We start from the raw sequence: 15,515 nt of genomic DNA, 5'->3' as shown, positions 1-15,515 counted from the left end.
TCCTCGCCACTGCGCGTGAACCCGTCACCCGCCGCGAAGCTCTACGCACGGTGAGAGGCAAGCAGTCAGCACCTCCCGCTGCAATCTCCACCACCGCGCCGCCATCCTCTGGACGCACAGACGGCGTGCCAAAGACCTCTCATGCACCGAAAGATGGGTCAAGCTACAGTAAAGCAGTTTGGGGGAAAACCGGGACGACGACGAGGCCACGCAGACAAGCGCCAGAGCAGAACAAGGACGTGGTCATCGCCGCCCTCTCGGCAGCTGTGACAGCACTGGTCGACTTTCTGCCAGCCAACTTCCCAGCACGTCAGCTTTGCGATGCAGCCTTGGCTGCCCACCAAGCCCTGCACCAGAATGGCTAGCAACAGAAACATCCCCAGGCTGCGCATAAGGCAGTGGAACTGCCGTTCATTGTGCCGCCGCCACGCTAAACTGGTTCAACTCCTCCCGCGTATCGACTGCGACGGTTTTTGCTCTGCAGGAAACGCACGTGTGCGTGGAGGAGTTGAAAATACCGGGCTACATCGGCTACAGTGGTCCAACCGGATGTGCTGCTGCTTCGTTCAACACTGCCGTGCTGCCACACCTCGCACCGAACTGGTATACCTTGCACGGCCATCTACGTGAGAAACACTCTCCCACATGTGGTTGTGTCGGTTAGTGACCTAGTGTGCGAGGCTACTGAGTGCTGTGCGGTGATTATTCGTGTGCGCAACACCGACACAGCCGTGGCCAGTGTGTATATTCGCCCAACACCAACTGGGACATGAGCTTCGTGTCGAACTCAGTGACTGGCTGGGCAACGATGCTGTCATCTGTGGGGACGTAATGCCCACAACACCAATTGGGGGTGCCAGGGAACCAACCGTCGAGGGAGGGAGCTTCTAGCGGCGTCTCAGGCGGCGCGCCTGAACATCATCAATGATGGCAGTCCCATGCATGTCCAGCGCGTGGGGCAACACAGCGCCACCGACCTAACCCTCGTCACCGGCACCTGCGCCTACCAGTGGGAGCATGAAGCCCATATGCAGGGATCGGACCACTCCTGCGTTTTTCTGGACGAGCACGGCGCCTAGACCAAAGCTGCTTGCGTCGGTATGGATTTCTGTCTCGGCGTTTTCGTCAAAGTGCCCTAGCACCGGTGGAGACTGCAGGAGACGCTGAAGTTCGTTGAAGGCTTCCACTTGTGCCGAATTCCATGTGAACGGTACGTCTGCCTTGGAGAGCTTGGTCAGAGGTTCCGCGACGCGCGAAAAATTCCTCACAAAGCGTCTGTAATAAGCACACAATCCCAGAAATCTGCGGGCCGCCTTCTTGTCATGAGGCTGCGGGAAATTGGCAATGGCGGCTGTCTTCTGCGGGTCGGGGCGCACGCCGTCCTTGCTGATGATGTGGCCGAGAAACAATAGTTCGTGGTAGGCAAACCGGCACTTTTCAGGCTTCAGGGTAAGTCCGGATAACTTGATTGCGTCGAGTACTGCCTTCAGCCTCCGGAGGTGTTCCTCGAAGCTCGCTGCGAAGACTACAACGTCGTCTAGATAGACGAGACAGGTTTGCCACTTGAGGCCTGCCAACACTGTGTCCATTACCCTTTGGAAAGTTGCGGGTGCGGAGCAAAGCCCAAATGGCATGACTTTGAACTCGTACAGTCCGTCCGGTGTGATGAAGGCAGTCTTTTCCCGGTCTCTTTCGTTGACTTCAATCTGCCAATATCCACTCTTGAGATCCATCGACGAGAAATACTTGGCGTGGCAGAGCCTGTCCAGAGTGTCGTCGATCCTCGGGAGGGGGTAGACGTCTTTTTTCGTAATCTTGTTCAGTCGCCGATAATCGACGCAGAATCGAAGAGAACCGTCTTTCTTTCTCACTAGAACGACCGGTGCCGCCCATGGGCTCTTCGAAGGTTGGATGACGTCGTCGCGAAGCATTTCCTCTACTTGGTCCCGGATGGCCTGTCGTTCTCGCTGCGACACACGGTAAGGGCTTTGGCGGAGAGGTCTGGTGTGTTCGTCGGTTATAATTCGATGTTTGGCTATCGTCGTTTGTCGCACCTTTGATGACGAGGCGAAACATTCGCTGTAACTTTGAAGAAGAAGGGTGATTTTCTCTTGTCGGTCCCGGGGTAATGCTGGGTTGATGGTGAACGTGGGAGCATGGTCTTGCTTTAGGCTGTCATTTGCAGGTTCGTCGGAGATGATGAAGGCGTCCAGTAAATCAGTTGCTTCGTCCAAGAACGCAACTGTAGTGCCTCTGTTGAGGTGTCGGTATTCTTCGCTGAAGTTCGTGACCAGTACTTCGGCTTTTCCATGCCGCAAATGAGCGATGCCTCTTGCGTCTAAGAGCAACTGCGTGTTTCCCTCGATGATGCCTTCTGCGTCTTCGAAATTTCTTGCACAGACGGGGACGATGACGCTGGACCGGGGTGGGATGGTTAGTTCTTCATCGAGAACACTGAGGGCCTTTGACTGCTCTGGGGTCGTTTTCGGAGGTAAAGCTTCGTCCGTCGAAAGCGTGATGGACTTGGACTTGAGGTCGATGACTGCGCGGTGCTGTGTCAAGAAGTCCATCCCCAGAATGACGTCACGGGAACATTTCAGAAGTACGACGAATACTGTCGGATATGTGTGTCCGTTGACAGTCAGTCTCGCAGTGCACCTTCCTGATGGCGTGATGAGGTGTCCGCCTGGTGTGCGTATCTGCGGGCCATCCCAAGTCGTCGTCACTTTCTTGATCCGGTCGGCGAAGGAACCACTCAGCACGGAATAGTCAGCTCCCGTGTCGATTAGAGCAGTAACGTTTCGGCCGTCGACAGTCACCTCTAGATCGGAAGTCCTTGCTCTTGCGTTGCACGTAACTTTCGGCGTCGGGTCACGGCTTGGTCGATGATTGCGACTGCAGCTGCAGGGGCTTGTCGATGTCGGTGGCCTGGGGGTCTCTAAGTTGCGTCGTGTCGTCGCCGGTGCGGCGTCGCCGTGAGTTCTCGTCGTTGGAGGGTCTTCGTTTTTTTGCCGGGAAGCAACCTCACCTCCTAAGGTTGCTGTTTTCAGTTTCCCCTACGGGGGCTGGGGGACCTTCCTCGCACAGCCGCTGCGTAGCTGTGGCAGGGCGACATGAAGCGCGAGGCTCGCGGCGAGGGTGAGCGGGAAAATCGGCTCGACACGCATTCGTCGCGGCGCAGGTAGTCCTCGATTTCTTGTGGATGTTGGCCGAAGCATTGTCGTGGTGCGTCAACGGCGAATTCGCGAAGACCGATGCGTCGGAACGGGCAGTGACGCAGGACGTGACCGGCTTCACCGCAGTGGAAGCACAGCGGACGGTTGTCACGGGTTCTCCAGGTGTCGCATTTCCTTGGGCCCGAACGTTGTTCGTAGGTCGGGTGGGCGGGGCCCGGAGGGCGGCGGTCCAGCACTGCTGGCTCACGTCGAATAGGGCTTGGGGTGGCACGTCGAGGCGCGGGCTTGCGTACTGCAGCGATGTAACTCATGGCTGGAGCTTGAGGTTCAGTCGTCGCAGAAGGGGAGCCAAGCGCATGCCGCACTTCTTCACGGACGGCTTCCGTCAGGCTCGCTACTTGAGGTTGTGAAGATGATGGCAGCAGCCGGCGTAGTTCTTCGCGGGCGATTTCACGGATGATCTCCCGCAAGTCGCTGGTTGTAGTCGTCGTGTCCGGAAAGCTGGAGCAGACCTGCGGTGGTCGGTTGTACTGCCTTGTGCGGGCGTCCAGGGTCTTCTCAATCATTGACGCTTCTTCGGCGAATTCGGCGACCGTGTTGGGCGGATTTCGTACGAGGCCAGCGAAAAGAGACTCCTTTACGCCCCGCATTAGATATCCGGTTTTCTTCTCCTCCGTCATATTCGGGTCAGCTCGGCGGAAAAGACGCTGCATTTCTTCGACGTACATGCTGACAGTTTCGTTTGGGTGCTGCATCCGTGAGTCCAGCAGCATCTGCGCCTTTTCCTTCCGGAGAATGTTGGTAAACGCCTTCACGACTTCAGACTTGAATAATTTCCAGGTCTTCAAGGTAGTCTCATGGTTTTCGTACCACGTTCTTGCAGGACCGTCAAGGGAAAAGAAAACATAGCGGAGCTTCATGTCATCTTTCCACCTGTTAAATGTAGCCACGCGCTCAAAGTTGTCTATCCAATCTTCCGGGTCGTCGCCAGGGTAGCCGTGGAAGGTTGGACGCACCCGCGGCTGGTGGAGCATGACAGGGGTGGACGTCGCTGGCTCGGTCATGGTGGGCGCTGGAGCTTGTTGGCGTTGTCGAGTAGGATCCGGTAGTAATCCGTGCTGAGCTTGCAGGCCTTGAAGACGGCGGCTGTGTCGTACCTCGGGATCTTCTTGGCTCTCGTTCTCTACAGTGGATCTTCCAGGTTGGGTTGGGTGCATGTACCCCGCACCTCCACCAGATGTCACGAGGTGGTGACGGGAACTCCGCCGGGGTCACGTAGCACCGACTGGGGTCCGGTCTTGAGGAAGGCACAGAGCAGCTCGTAAGAGAATACTTTAATAGGCTGGCTTACGCCCAATAAGAACAGCTCTGAAAACTCAGCGGCGGCGATAGCAGCAAACGTGCTCGGCGGTCGTCGACTAACAGAATGCCCGCCGCTCTTAGCCGTGCTCAATTTTAAAGGCGGCAAGGAAAGTTCCAGAACATAGTAGGCACACTTGCGCGAGGCTAGGAAAAATCGAGATAACTCTGGTCGCGTCTCGCGTCCCAGAAAAGTGATAATGCGGCGTGCCTGCCGCGATAAGAAGATCAGACAAAAAAAGCAAGCTTCGCGGCAATATATAGTGTATGTTGCTGCGTATACGTCAGCACCAGTGCCTGATCCCCACGCTGGCCGCCCCCCGAAAAAAAGTTCACTCTAAATGAAAAGCCGCGCACCCCCCCCCCCCCCCCCCATCCCCCTCCCTTTTGCGGGATGGCATGAAAGTGCATGCATGAAGCTGAATAAAACGCTAAAACAGCGTCATCGCTTGAGGCCCAGCTAATTGTTCGGTAGTTCCAGATTCCGTAAGTTTGCTTATGCAACTTCGTCCTGGATAGCAAGCGCGAATCAATTAATGAATTATCACACCACACAATTCTTTAACTGTACCGCGTGAGCGTCGACCAAACTGCTTGTCGGCGCCTTATCACGGTACGGAGCTGCAAAACCAGCGAGAATAGCCACATGCGCACAACTTTGCCGACACAATGATTGTCGTCTATGGGCAAACTTGTGCGCACGCGGTTATTCTCGCTGGCTTCGCCGCTCCGCGCCGTGATAAGGCGCTGACAAGCAGTTTGAAACTTGCCGTATAGTTGCGATATCCCATCGCAAGACACGACCGAACAACCAAACACAAGCCGTCAGAGCCACCAAGAAAAGCGTAGCCGGCAGTCGAGTCACATGCATCAGCCAAACAGCGGTGTTGGCTCTTCTACCAGCTGCTTATCCTCCCCGGAAACGCTGCTGGCCGTTCCGAGTGGCGATGCCGCTGGTGCCGCCGCGATTGTAACAGCGGCCTCTGACACCACCATGAACGCCCAGTACACAAAAGATTAAAAAAGCCTTCCGAACAACACACGCGGAATAGCCGAATGCTACTGTGTAGAGCCATAGGGTTGAGCCCGCATGCATGATTGTGGCCTAGCGCAGCGCGGTGCATAAAATATGCGAGTGAAAAATGTTTTTCGTAAACCCGGGTGATAAGTTAAGGGTGCGCAAATTATGCGATGGTGCAAATTATGCGATGGTGCAAATTATGCTCGTAAATACGGTATCATGTGTGGTTATACTGATCTGACCAACTCTTCCACCTTGGTCCATCCAGTAATCCCCAACTAATCCACTTTAATCCACGCATTAATCCCTAACAATCCATATGAATTCATTTCAATAACCCCCACAAACATGGATTAATTATTCCACCACTAATTCCTACTAATGCACATCAATCCACCCACTAATCCATGCCAATCCATTTTCTGAGGTGGGCCTACTTCGAAGATTTAGGAGGATGTTTGGAACATTTGGCAGTGGACAAACTTCCAAAAGCTATCGCATTCTCTTCTTTAAGAGAGGCTAAAGGCACCAAGTTTTTGATCTCTCGTTTTTCCGAGAAGGAACATTAAAGTCTGGGAGTATTTTTACGTCATTGAGAGTCTAAAAAGTTACAATTTGGAGCACTTGTCTGATTTGAATGACATTTTCAATATTGATTTATTAATATATTATAATACTATAGAGTGCACTTGCGCGAACTTTTGTAATTTTCATACAGTTAGAAAAGGAGTTATAAGTTTCGGAAGTGATCTCTCCTAACGAAAAAAAGCATAAAATACCAGATTTTTCTTATTATTTTCTAATACATGCCTAGAAAACATTCTTTTAGTATTATACTGCGAAATAAACCACTTTGCGGCACATAAATACAAAATTTATCCTCATGAAGGGCGTACTTTGGTCTTGTGTGATGGATGACATTTTTCAAAAAAAAGTAGCCCGAAGTGGCATAAAAAAAGAATCCATAGTTGAATTACTCAGTTTGGCGCAGAACATGCACAAAAATAATGTGTTTGTTATCCACTATCAGAACGGTACTAGTTTCCCCAAATGGGTGGTTTAATGCTAAAATGCAAAATGTGAAAACCGAATGTTTATGGACGCTTCAATTTTGTGTATATACATACATCTATACATTCCAAAAGTGAGCCGCCGTGGTGGCTGAGTGGTTATGGCGCTCGGCCGCCGGCCCGAAAGACGCGGATTTGATCCCGGCCGTGGCGGTCGAATTTCGATGGAGGCGAAATTCTGGAGGCCCGTGTACTGTGCGACTTCAGTGTGCGTAAAAGAACCCCAGGTGGTCGAAATTTTCGGAGACCACTACGGCATCTCTCATTGCCTGAGTTGCTTTGGGACGTTAAACCCCTATCAACCGAACCAACCAACATTCCAAAATTGCTTCAAAAGCAGTTCAGTGATAAGGAAGTGGTAAAGAGGGATTAAGAGTCTTCTCTTCTCGGCGCCTCTGCGTGTGGCAACACTCCTGTTGTGCTACCGTGTTGTTGTTGTCTCACCACCATTGTCCAGGATCTGTTTGGGTGTTTATAAGTGTTAGAGGGTGTGCACTGTTTCACATGGTGGTGGCGGCCATTTCTGAGTGCGGGGTGCGTGTTGACCCAGAGATTCCCTGCCAAGTTGTTGCTGATTATATAAGAGGGTCGAGGCTTTTGCTGGTGTTTCTTCACCAAAAGTGCTAGGGCTGTTTTAAGACTGATTTCCACTTTTCCATTTCTTCTTGCGTTATTCCTTTCCCTTTGAAGCCTAGCTATGGCATTCACATACCTTCCAAGCCTTTGGAGCCTCAGTCTTTCAGGTTTCACTGTGGACAATTTCTGACCACGAAAACTGTGACGCCTTTCCAGAGAACCTGTGCACTGAGTGCTAGCGTTCTAAAACGGCAAACACTGCTGCCGTTGCCGCGGACTGCGCTTGTTGCAACAAAGTTCCCACCGCAGTTAAATCAAGCCCAAACACTTGTTTCTGCTTTGGAACAGTTACGAATCGGCATTTAAAGTCAAGTTTTCGAATATTTCTTTTTCCGCTGGAGTTACATTTGCAATGGTTAGTATGCAGTTTCATTAGAGGTAATGAAACAATAAGGGCAGGTTAGCTGCTGTCATGCAGCCAGTGCCTCTGCATTTCGGTCCCTAACCAATTGGCACAGACTGTATTTTTAAGTGGCTGTCAAACATTCAACGATGCTGGTGTAGTTAGTTAGCTGTAGAGTGTCCCATGTACAGTTATAGATATAAAAAAAAAGTTACTCCACCAACACTGCCTCAGTATTCGATATAAGATCGGTAGCTACGGGAGCTTCAAGTGTTTGCATCGGTGTGCTCAGCAAATGTGGAAAAGACCAAATCCAAACATCCGTGGATGTTTCTTTTCCGGAAACATCTCTTCTAAGACGCAAGCAGCGCCACTTACCTCTTGGATTTTGCACTACTATTGCGATTGACAGCAATCTTCGCTATTGCCGGTATATTTCCTCATTGTATTGGTTAATTTTACATACGTGTGCATCACGACACAAATCATTTGACACCATCCGGAACACCCTGCGACAAATGGTTCGGTCGTAATGGCCGTCTGAAGGTCTTCGGAATGCACGTTTGGGGGCGGAAAGGTTGCAGTTGTGAATCTCGCACCTATTATGGGTTTCATCTCAACTAGTAATTTTATCCTCGGGAACATGCCAAGCCATTTGACACCACTTCAAACAGGTGTCCCCCAAGTTTTATGCAAATGGCGTTCCCGTTGGGGGAGGGGTTGTTCCCAATTCAAAGGCCGCTATACTGACACGTATATGACTGATCGAAAGTATAGGTATGAGTTGAGGCGCTATGTGCCCAGTGTTGTTATGTGATGTAGTGTGGTCATGTGGAGACTGTTAACTGGACCTTCATTGCAGACAGATGTGTTGTTGACAAACGTAAGTAGCAAGAGGTAACGCTCTTCAGAAAAATAATTGTGTTCTTCTTACGCACATTTGTGAAGAAAATGCCATATGGCCCAGCAAATTTTGGAAGTAGGCCCACCCCAGAGAACGGATTAAGGTGGATTAGTGGGTGTGTTAAAGTAGGTTAGTGGATGGATTAAGGTTAACATTGGGTTAGATTAGTAAAATCTTATATGATAAATCCAATGGAAGGTACTAGTAAAAGATCGTTAATTCGAAACTTCACGGGACCGGGAAAAAGTTCGAATTATCCGATGTTCGAATTATCGAATGGCCTCGAAAAAACTGACAAGAACCATTTGCATTACGGCATATGTACCGTATTTACTCGGTAACGAACCCAGTCAACCCAGTCGCATAAGGAACCCACCCGCACCCGTTTTTTGCCTAAAAATGTGAACGAACAAAAAGCGTCCGTCGTTAATGCTTCTCTCCGTTTCGCACCCTCACGGTCCACAACGCATTTCTTGGCAGTGCGCCAAAAAACTGCGCAGCGACCTTTTGACGTTAGCTCTATCATAGGGGGGGGGGGGGGGGAGCGAACTTGGCAGAGTGCCAGCGCTTGTCCGGTTGCGCAAGCCTCGTTTTCGCTATGTTCGCCTTATCGTGCCATGGGTGATTGGGGCGGACGCCGTCTGCTGCCACTCAATCATTGGAACGCGCGATAGCAGCAAGCGCCTTAAGCAGCGAACGATGCCAAAAGCCGGCGTCGTGATCGCGGCTGACCGCGTGGTTCCGCTGGCGACTGATGGGTGGAAGGATGGACGACACTCGCAAAGGAAAAAAAGAGTTTTTCGCATGTAATTTGTAGCGCCCGTCTGAAGTCATAGCCTTTCATGGGCATTGGCTAGCGCCGCGCCGACAGTACTTATCCGTATTTTCGAATTAACAGGGCTCGAATTAACGAGTATTTACCGTATTTACTCGCGTAATGGACCCACTTTTTTCCCAGAAAAGTTGACATCAGTTTGGGGGGTGGGTTCATTACACGGGAAAAAAAGTTTCCAACAGATTTTTTTGGAAGGGTCGAGATTTCATATATCTCCGTCCGTCCTTCCGTCATCAACAAACGCACGCGGTCAGACGTGTTCGTGCCGCTAGTGTTTAGCATCGTTCAGTTTGACGAGATCCGGCAATTTTGTGCTAGCCGGCGGCGAGATAACGCTAACGTGCTGAACACCGGCCCTGAAGGTAAGGCGCGCGTTTCTTACTGCGAGGTTAAAAACAGGACAGTGACGAGTGTGTAATGGGAATATTTATTTAAGCTTTATCTTAGAGTGCACAACGTCTTGGCGCTCTGTCAAGTCCACCGACCGCGTCGCGCTACCCTTCCCCCATCTTCCCCCCCCCCCCAACCCCTCTGCAGGAGCTCTCCTCAAATTATAGAAAAAAACAAATGATGTTATCGGCGGCGGCACAGCTTTGCGCGCTGGCAAGATCCGCGCTCGGTTCATTAAGCGAGTAAATACGATAGTTTCGAGTTTTGGAGGCTGCACGGAAAGAGGGTAGGCAGCCGCCACCGCGTTCGCCAACCCGTGCCCCCTCCTACACCGCCGCCCGCCGCGCAGGTGACGACGCCATTTAGGCTTTACCCACTCTTCCACCGTTTTACCTGGTTCCATTTTCTGTCCCCGTTTAGCACGTGCGCAGCCTCTAAGTACGCGCAGGCGATTTTTTTTTTGCCACGTGCTGTGTGCCAAGCCGCCGAGACGGGGCGGCGCGTAGTTCGAATTATCCGAATTATCCGTAGCGGAACTGATTCGCTTTCGAATTAACGGGCTTTTTTATACACAGATCTGTACGGAGCTTGGGCGGACCTAGTAGATTACTTCGAATTATCCGAAAGTTCGAATTATTGAGGTTCGAAACAACGAGCTTTCACTGCATTCTGGTCCTCAGATTTTCAAATTTGGCAGTGTTGATGATGTAGAGACCCTTTCGACCAAACGGACAATTTTGTTAGGGAGGAACCAGGGGTTTCTTGTAAGAAGACAACCGAAATGCTATTGCATTAATTATGGGCACTGTACTCATCCTCAGTGGAGAAGCTCAGCTCTCCAGTGGGGCTGTACTTTGCTGACATGTGATATTAAGCTTTTGGAGAACAGGAAGAAGCCACATGGAACAGTGTGTTGAAAAGGATCAAACTTGACAAATATACCCTCCCCCATTCCCCTTTCTCTCTTGGTGATTCAGGCGCAGCCTCTGATGACCACAGCAAAGGATACGGAGACACCCACATCAGAGACCGGCGAAAAGACTACGATGAATTTTCCCTCCATAAGCGTGCGTAAGGAAAACCTGAAAACTCGTGGAACCCGCTGCGGCTGCCAGCTGAAATTATTCAAGAGCCGTGGCCCATCATCAATGAACTTATGTCGAGGAACGTGTTCAGATCTGAGCGCGCCACAGGCCAGGGAGAGTCGGCACCACTGACCCCTGCACGGGCGGGCGGATCTCGCCGGGAGCCCCAGCCACTGGAAACATTCAATGCATGGAAGCACTGAGCCCTAAGCTGAGGGCATTTTGAAGGAATATTTGTTTGGTGTAAAAAACTCGGAGATGAGCTATTTTGTGAAAATTTGATTGCTTTTGAACAGCTGGTGTCTCAGCTGTGCCCCAGGTCATTAGGGTTCGTTATCATACAGCATGCATCTGACATAGTCTAGTCATCTACTGTTTCCATGGGTTGCACTGCAAATCATGTGATGAATGTCTGAACCTGCTTCATGTAATCTGTACTTCTAGCACACCATTGTCTTACTGTGCATGTTCTGTTTTGTTGTTTGAACTTGAAATCACGCATAGACCACTAGGGATAAATTAGTTTGACATCTTCATGAACTCTAAGAATTTCATAACTGACTTCAGCTGCATATTGATCGTGCTGTGTTGTGTCTAGCAATACTACCGTCGCAGTCATCAGCCGAAGGACCTCATCAAGTGATCAAACGTGTGTCCCACACGAGCTCTGGTCACCAGAGCTGTGATCATCTCGAAAGGTAAAGCGTGGAAAAATCTAGTAGGTTCATATTCTTGCGGAAAATGAATTTGAAATGCCTAAGAAATCACCTGACAAAAAGTAAAAACTTTTTCGCTATTTCGGGGCTACTTAAAATATTCGCCTTTGGCTACATTTGGGCTGCTACTGTGCTGAATTTGGCGACCTGTAGTTAGGGCGATCTGGTAACCCTACAAGCCGCTATCTTTGCCTATTTTAAACGTTGGATTTGCCAGCGTTCATGAGCGTTTGCTTCGTCCTGTTCGTGCCAGTTCCTTCGCTGCAAGTATAGTGAGCTTCTAGTGCACTGTACTGTAAGCAAGCTTCTGCTTTAACCTTCTGCCAGTCCGCTACTACAGAAGGCAAAGATTGTGCGCCTCGAAGTGAGTGGTAAAGATTGTCATTCACGCATGTGGGCGAGCTACAATCACGTAGGGGGCCGATGTTTCACCGTGGGTTAACAAACCCGAAGCGCGATAAGTCCGTGCGCGTTTACGTTAAAACGCCCGTAACAATGCTAAACCGCGTGCAACGGTGACGCATGTGCTCGTCTCCGACGTTTCATTTTGGTACGAAGAACAGCACAACGGTGGCTGTACCCGGACGCAGAAGCGTCGCTCATCTTTTCCAAGCCGGTCGACCAAAGTGACGTCGAACTTCATTCAGATTTTTTACTGACAATAAATATGTTTTATAGTGACAACGAAGCTTATTTTTTTTATTAAATGGAGTCATTAGACGGTGCTATTTAGGTCGGTGTGTAATCGTAAAGGTGGATCCCCAAGGCAGCGTTTCTTAGGCCCTGCGTCAGCGTATCGGCTAGCATCGCCGGAGGCGAAATTTCAACGCTTGGAAAGTGTCTCTTCGCCGAAGGCGAAGTTTCGACGCTTCGAAGGTCTCTGTTTGTATTAAACACCTTCCAAACGGCGAAATTTTGCCTCTGGTGACTCCTGTAGCAGACACACTGAAGGGACGCCGAAGAAACGCGCTGCCCCATGGTCCGGCCTTTAACGTTGTGAAACGCTCACGTGTATTCTATGAGATATAGTTCTGCCTATTGTAGACTAGCTCGTTGTGTGCTTGCTGAAAAAAGAAAGATTAGATGCGCGAGGGGTTTATTCCATTGTTTTCAGAATGGACGCTTGCATATGTCGTGTTAGTTATACTGGCTTCATTGTTTGTCATTGGAACGCGTCGCGTAGGAACTTTTTTTTTTCTCGCAGTTTGGGAAGGGGCAAGCAACATGCGTTCATCAATTCGTAACCTCTATGAGAAATTATTCCTGTGCGGTCCCAAGCAACACATGCAATGAAGTGCTAGCCATGCAGTAAGCAATTTAGTTCAGTGGGTTCAGTGTTTATTGTTGAAACAGATAGAGAGGCATTGCCGAAAAAGAGGTACGAAGTTTAGAAAACGCATTTAAAACATTTTGGAAGCACTAGTTACGAACATACTTTTGGACTTTTATTAATACGTGCAGATTGGATGATAAATGGATCAGTGACCTGACACAGCATTAAGCATTGTCGGTGCACTTTCAGCAGGAGTCTGGTGAACTGGTGTTATGTTGACTGCGCCCTGTCGGTATGGCGCTGTCTCTGCCTTTCTGTGTTTTTGCCCTGTGTCACGATTTCTGAAAGTGTATTCTCGAAATTGCTGGTGTCTTTACTGCACTGCTCTGACTGTGCTTCAAGAATACTTTCAGGCTTTGTTTTTTTTTGTACCACTTATGCCATTCAGTGACTACATTGATGCAGGTATGGGGCACAGAACATAACTGTTAAAAAAAGTAAGTACGTGCCTCTTCATATTCTTATCGCACATCACCAACATGCACATTCGCATGCTGGTGATATCATCAGTACAAGTGCAAATCGTGAGTGTGCCGAATGTCCACACCCATTAGACACTTTATTTTAAGAAATGTTATTGACATATTCTCCATCTGTTTACTTGTCCCTTTACATTTATCTACATATTTCCAGTTAACCTGTGTTTAACTATCCCAAACAGCAGCCTTGTTAGAACTTTTTTATACAAAGCATGCTGAGAGTAAGCGATGAAACCCTTAGCGGTCTACCATTATCTCCTAGGGATTCCGATGTTGAGATTTTATGTTGCTACATGATGATCCATATTTTGAGTGCAGTTGTAGTGACTTTCAATTTGACATTTTCGAAGCACTAAATACTCGTGGCTGCTGACAACTATATTACAGCCAATTATCTTGCAGATTCCGGTCCATTTAAAGAGAGTCATGTGCTGCTACTTTCATTACTAGTGGGGAGAAAACCGTGCAGCATTGGTAAAATCAAGGGTTGAATCGTTGACCTTTCCACTGCACTGGTGGCTTTGTGGTATGAGCATTCGCCTCTCATTTTGTAGGTGTGGGGTGGAGGTTGTTTTGCACGTAGAAAGACCGAAAATAACACTCAAACTTTGCATTGAGGATGATGGCAGTGTAATGGGCATTTATTGCACTTAAATCCATGCTATAGATTTTACCAATATTGTTCCTGTTTCTAAATCTCATAAGACATAGGCTGTTTTTTTTCTTTCTGTATTTACTCAATTTTGCAATTAAAAAAAGGTGGACGTGTCAGCACAGTCCTGGCCTGTCCTGTCAAAAAAAAGTCTTTCCATCCTGGTTTTTTGCTTTGTGGTGGTTGTAAACATTAGTTCTTAAAGTTGGAATCCACCTTTCACCTGCCTGTGATCTCCCTGATTGTGAAGAGTTAAACCTGATTAAGATTTTCCTCCATTAGAGTTCATATTGGGTCACTTTTTTCAAGGAGTGAGCAGGTCTTCGTGTTGGCTGCAGGGGAACAGTCTTTGCCTAGGCACCGTGTTGTGGGTCTAGCTCTGTTTGCTTGACGGCAAGGTTGAGTGACCATCTTTATTGGGAGCCACAGGCAGCCTAAATTAATTTGGAGCCCTCAACTACTGAGTCTTTCATAGCCCCTTTGCAACTTTGAGCTGTTTTATCCTGCATACTGTTGCCACGGTGGTTCAGTGGTCCCAGGATTCTGGACCATGCGCCTCAAAAACCGGTCGCGCCATCTCGCGACAACCGGCGGCGCGGCGGCGCGTAACTCAATGGCGACGAAAAATAAAAATTGATATTTCGTCGCGCATAACAGTTAGAAATTAGCTCTCTCGCCTAGATGTTAAATGCATCTAAAAGTTTCATTTAGTCGAGTTTCATCGATGTAGCTTCCATATTGCGTTTGCCATGAGCAATGATCTATGACAGCATGGAGCCTATGGCGAGGTCCTGAAAAATACCCCACTTGACTTCAATTTATCGCTCATTACAGCCTTATTTTAAAATATATCGACAAGCTCTAGCAGGTTCACGTAGGGTAATGTCCTACCTTTAAGGAAGTATAAGGTATTTTACATTTCAATGGCGTAAAAGTCTTCCTGCGCTATTTCACTATTGATCATGCATCATCAGCGTTGTCATGAAACGTGTGGCGCCCTCTCTCGGTGCGTTGGAAAGGCACACGTCCCTGCTCGCGGCCGGGCTCGAGTAGCGGAGGCGGCTCGATTCCGGCCGTGCCCTGCTACAGTGTCCCTGCTTTGGTAGGTTGCTTTGGGAGGTTGAGCCTGCTGTACGAATGCGCAGTTTTATCAAAAGTGCCCCCATCGGAGGGAGGCTATGGCCATGGGCTGCTACATAAAATGCTACAAGAAAGCGTGCGCCTTCTATGAGGTATATAGAGGAAATTATAAGAAGACTCTTTTGCTTGACAGGTACATTTTTCATTAAGCGCGTACAGTGACCACACCGGCATAGGTGATAGTGGAATTGCGTACGCAATAACAGTGCAAAGCAATGAAGCTTCTAGGTACTTTCGTTCAAGCAGTGAAATTTGTAATTCCCGGACGCTCATACTTAGAGCTCACTCACCGATACTTGTATATGGTTCTTGCACTGTGCATTCAAAATTGTAAAATCGTGTCTTAATGTCTACATTTCAACACTCATGTTATTAG

This window comes from Amblyomma americanum, chromosome 1 (genome assembly GCF_052857255.1).
Source record: "Amblyomma americanum isolate KBUSLIRL-KWMA chromosome 1, ASM5285725v1, whole genome shotgun sequence".
NCBI lineage: Eukaryota > Metazoa > Arthropoda > Arachnida > Ixodida > Ixodidae > Amblyomma > Amblyomma americanum.
The sequence above is the reverse complement of the archived record's forward strand: the minus strand, read 5'-3'. Positions refer to the sequence as shown.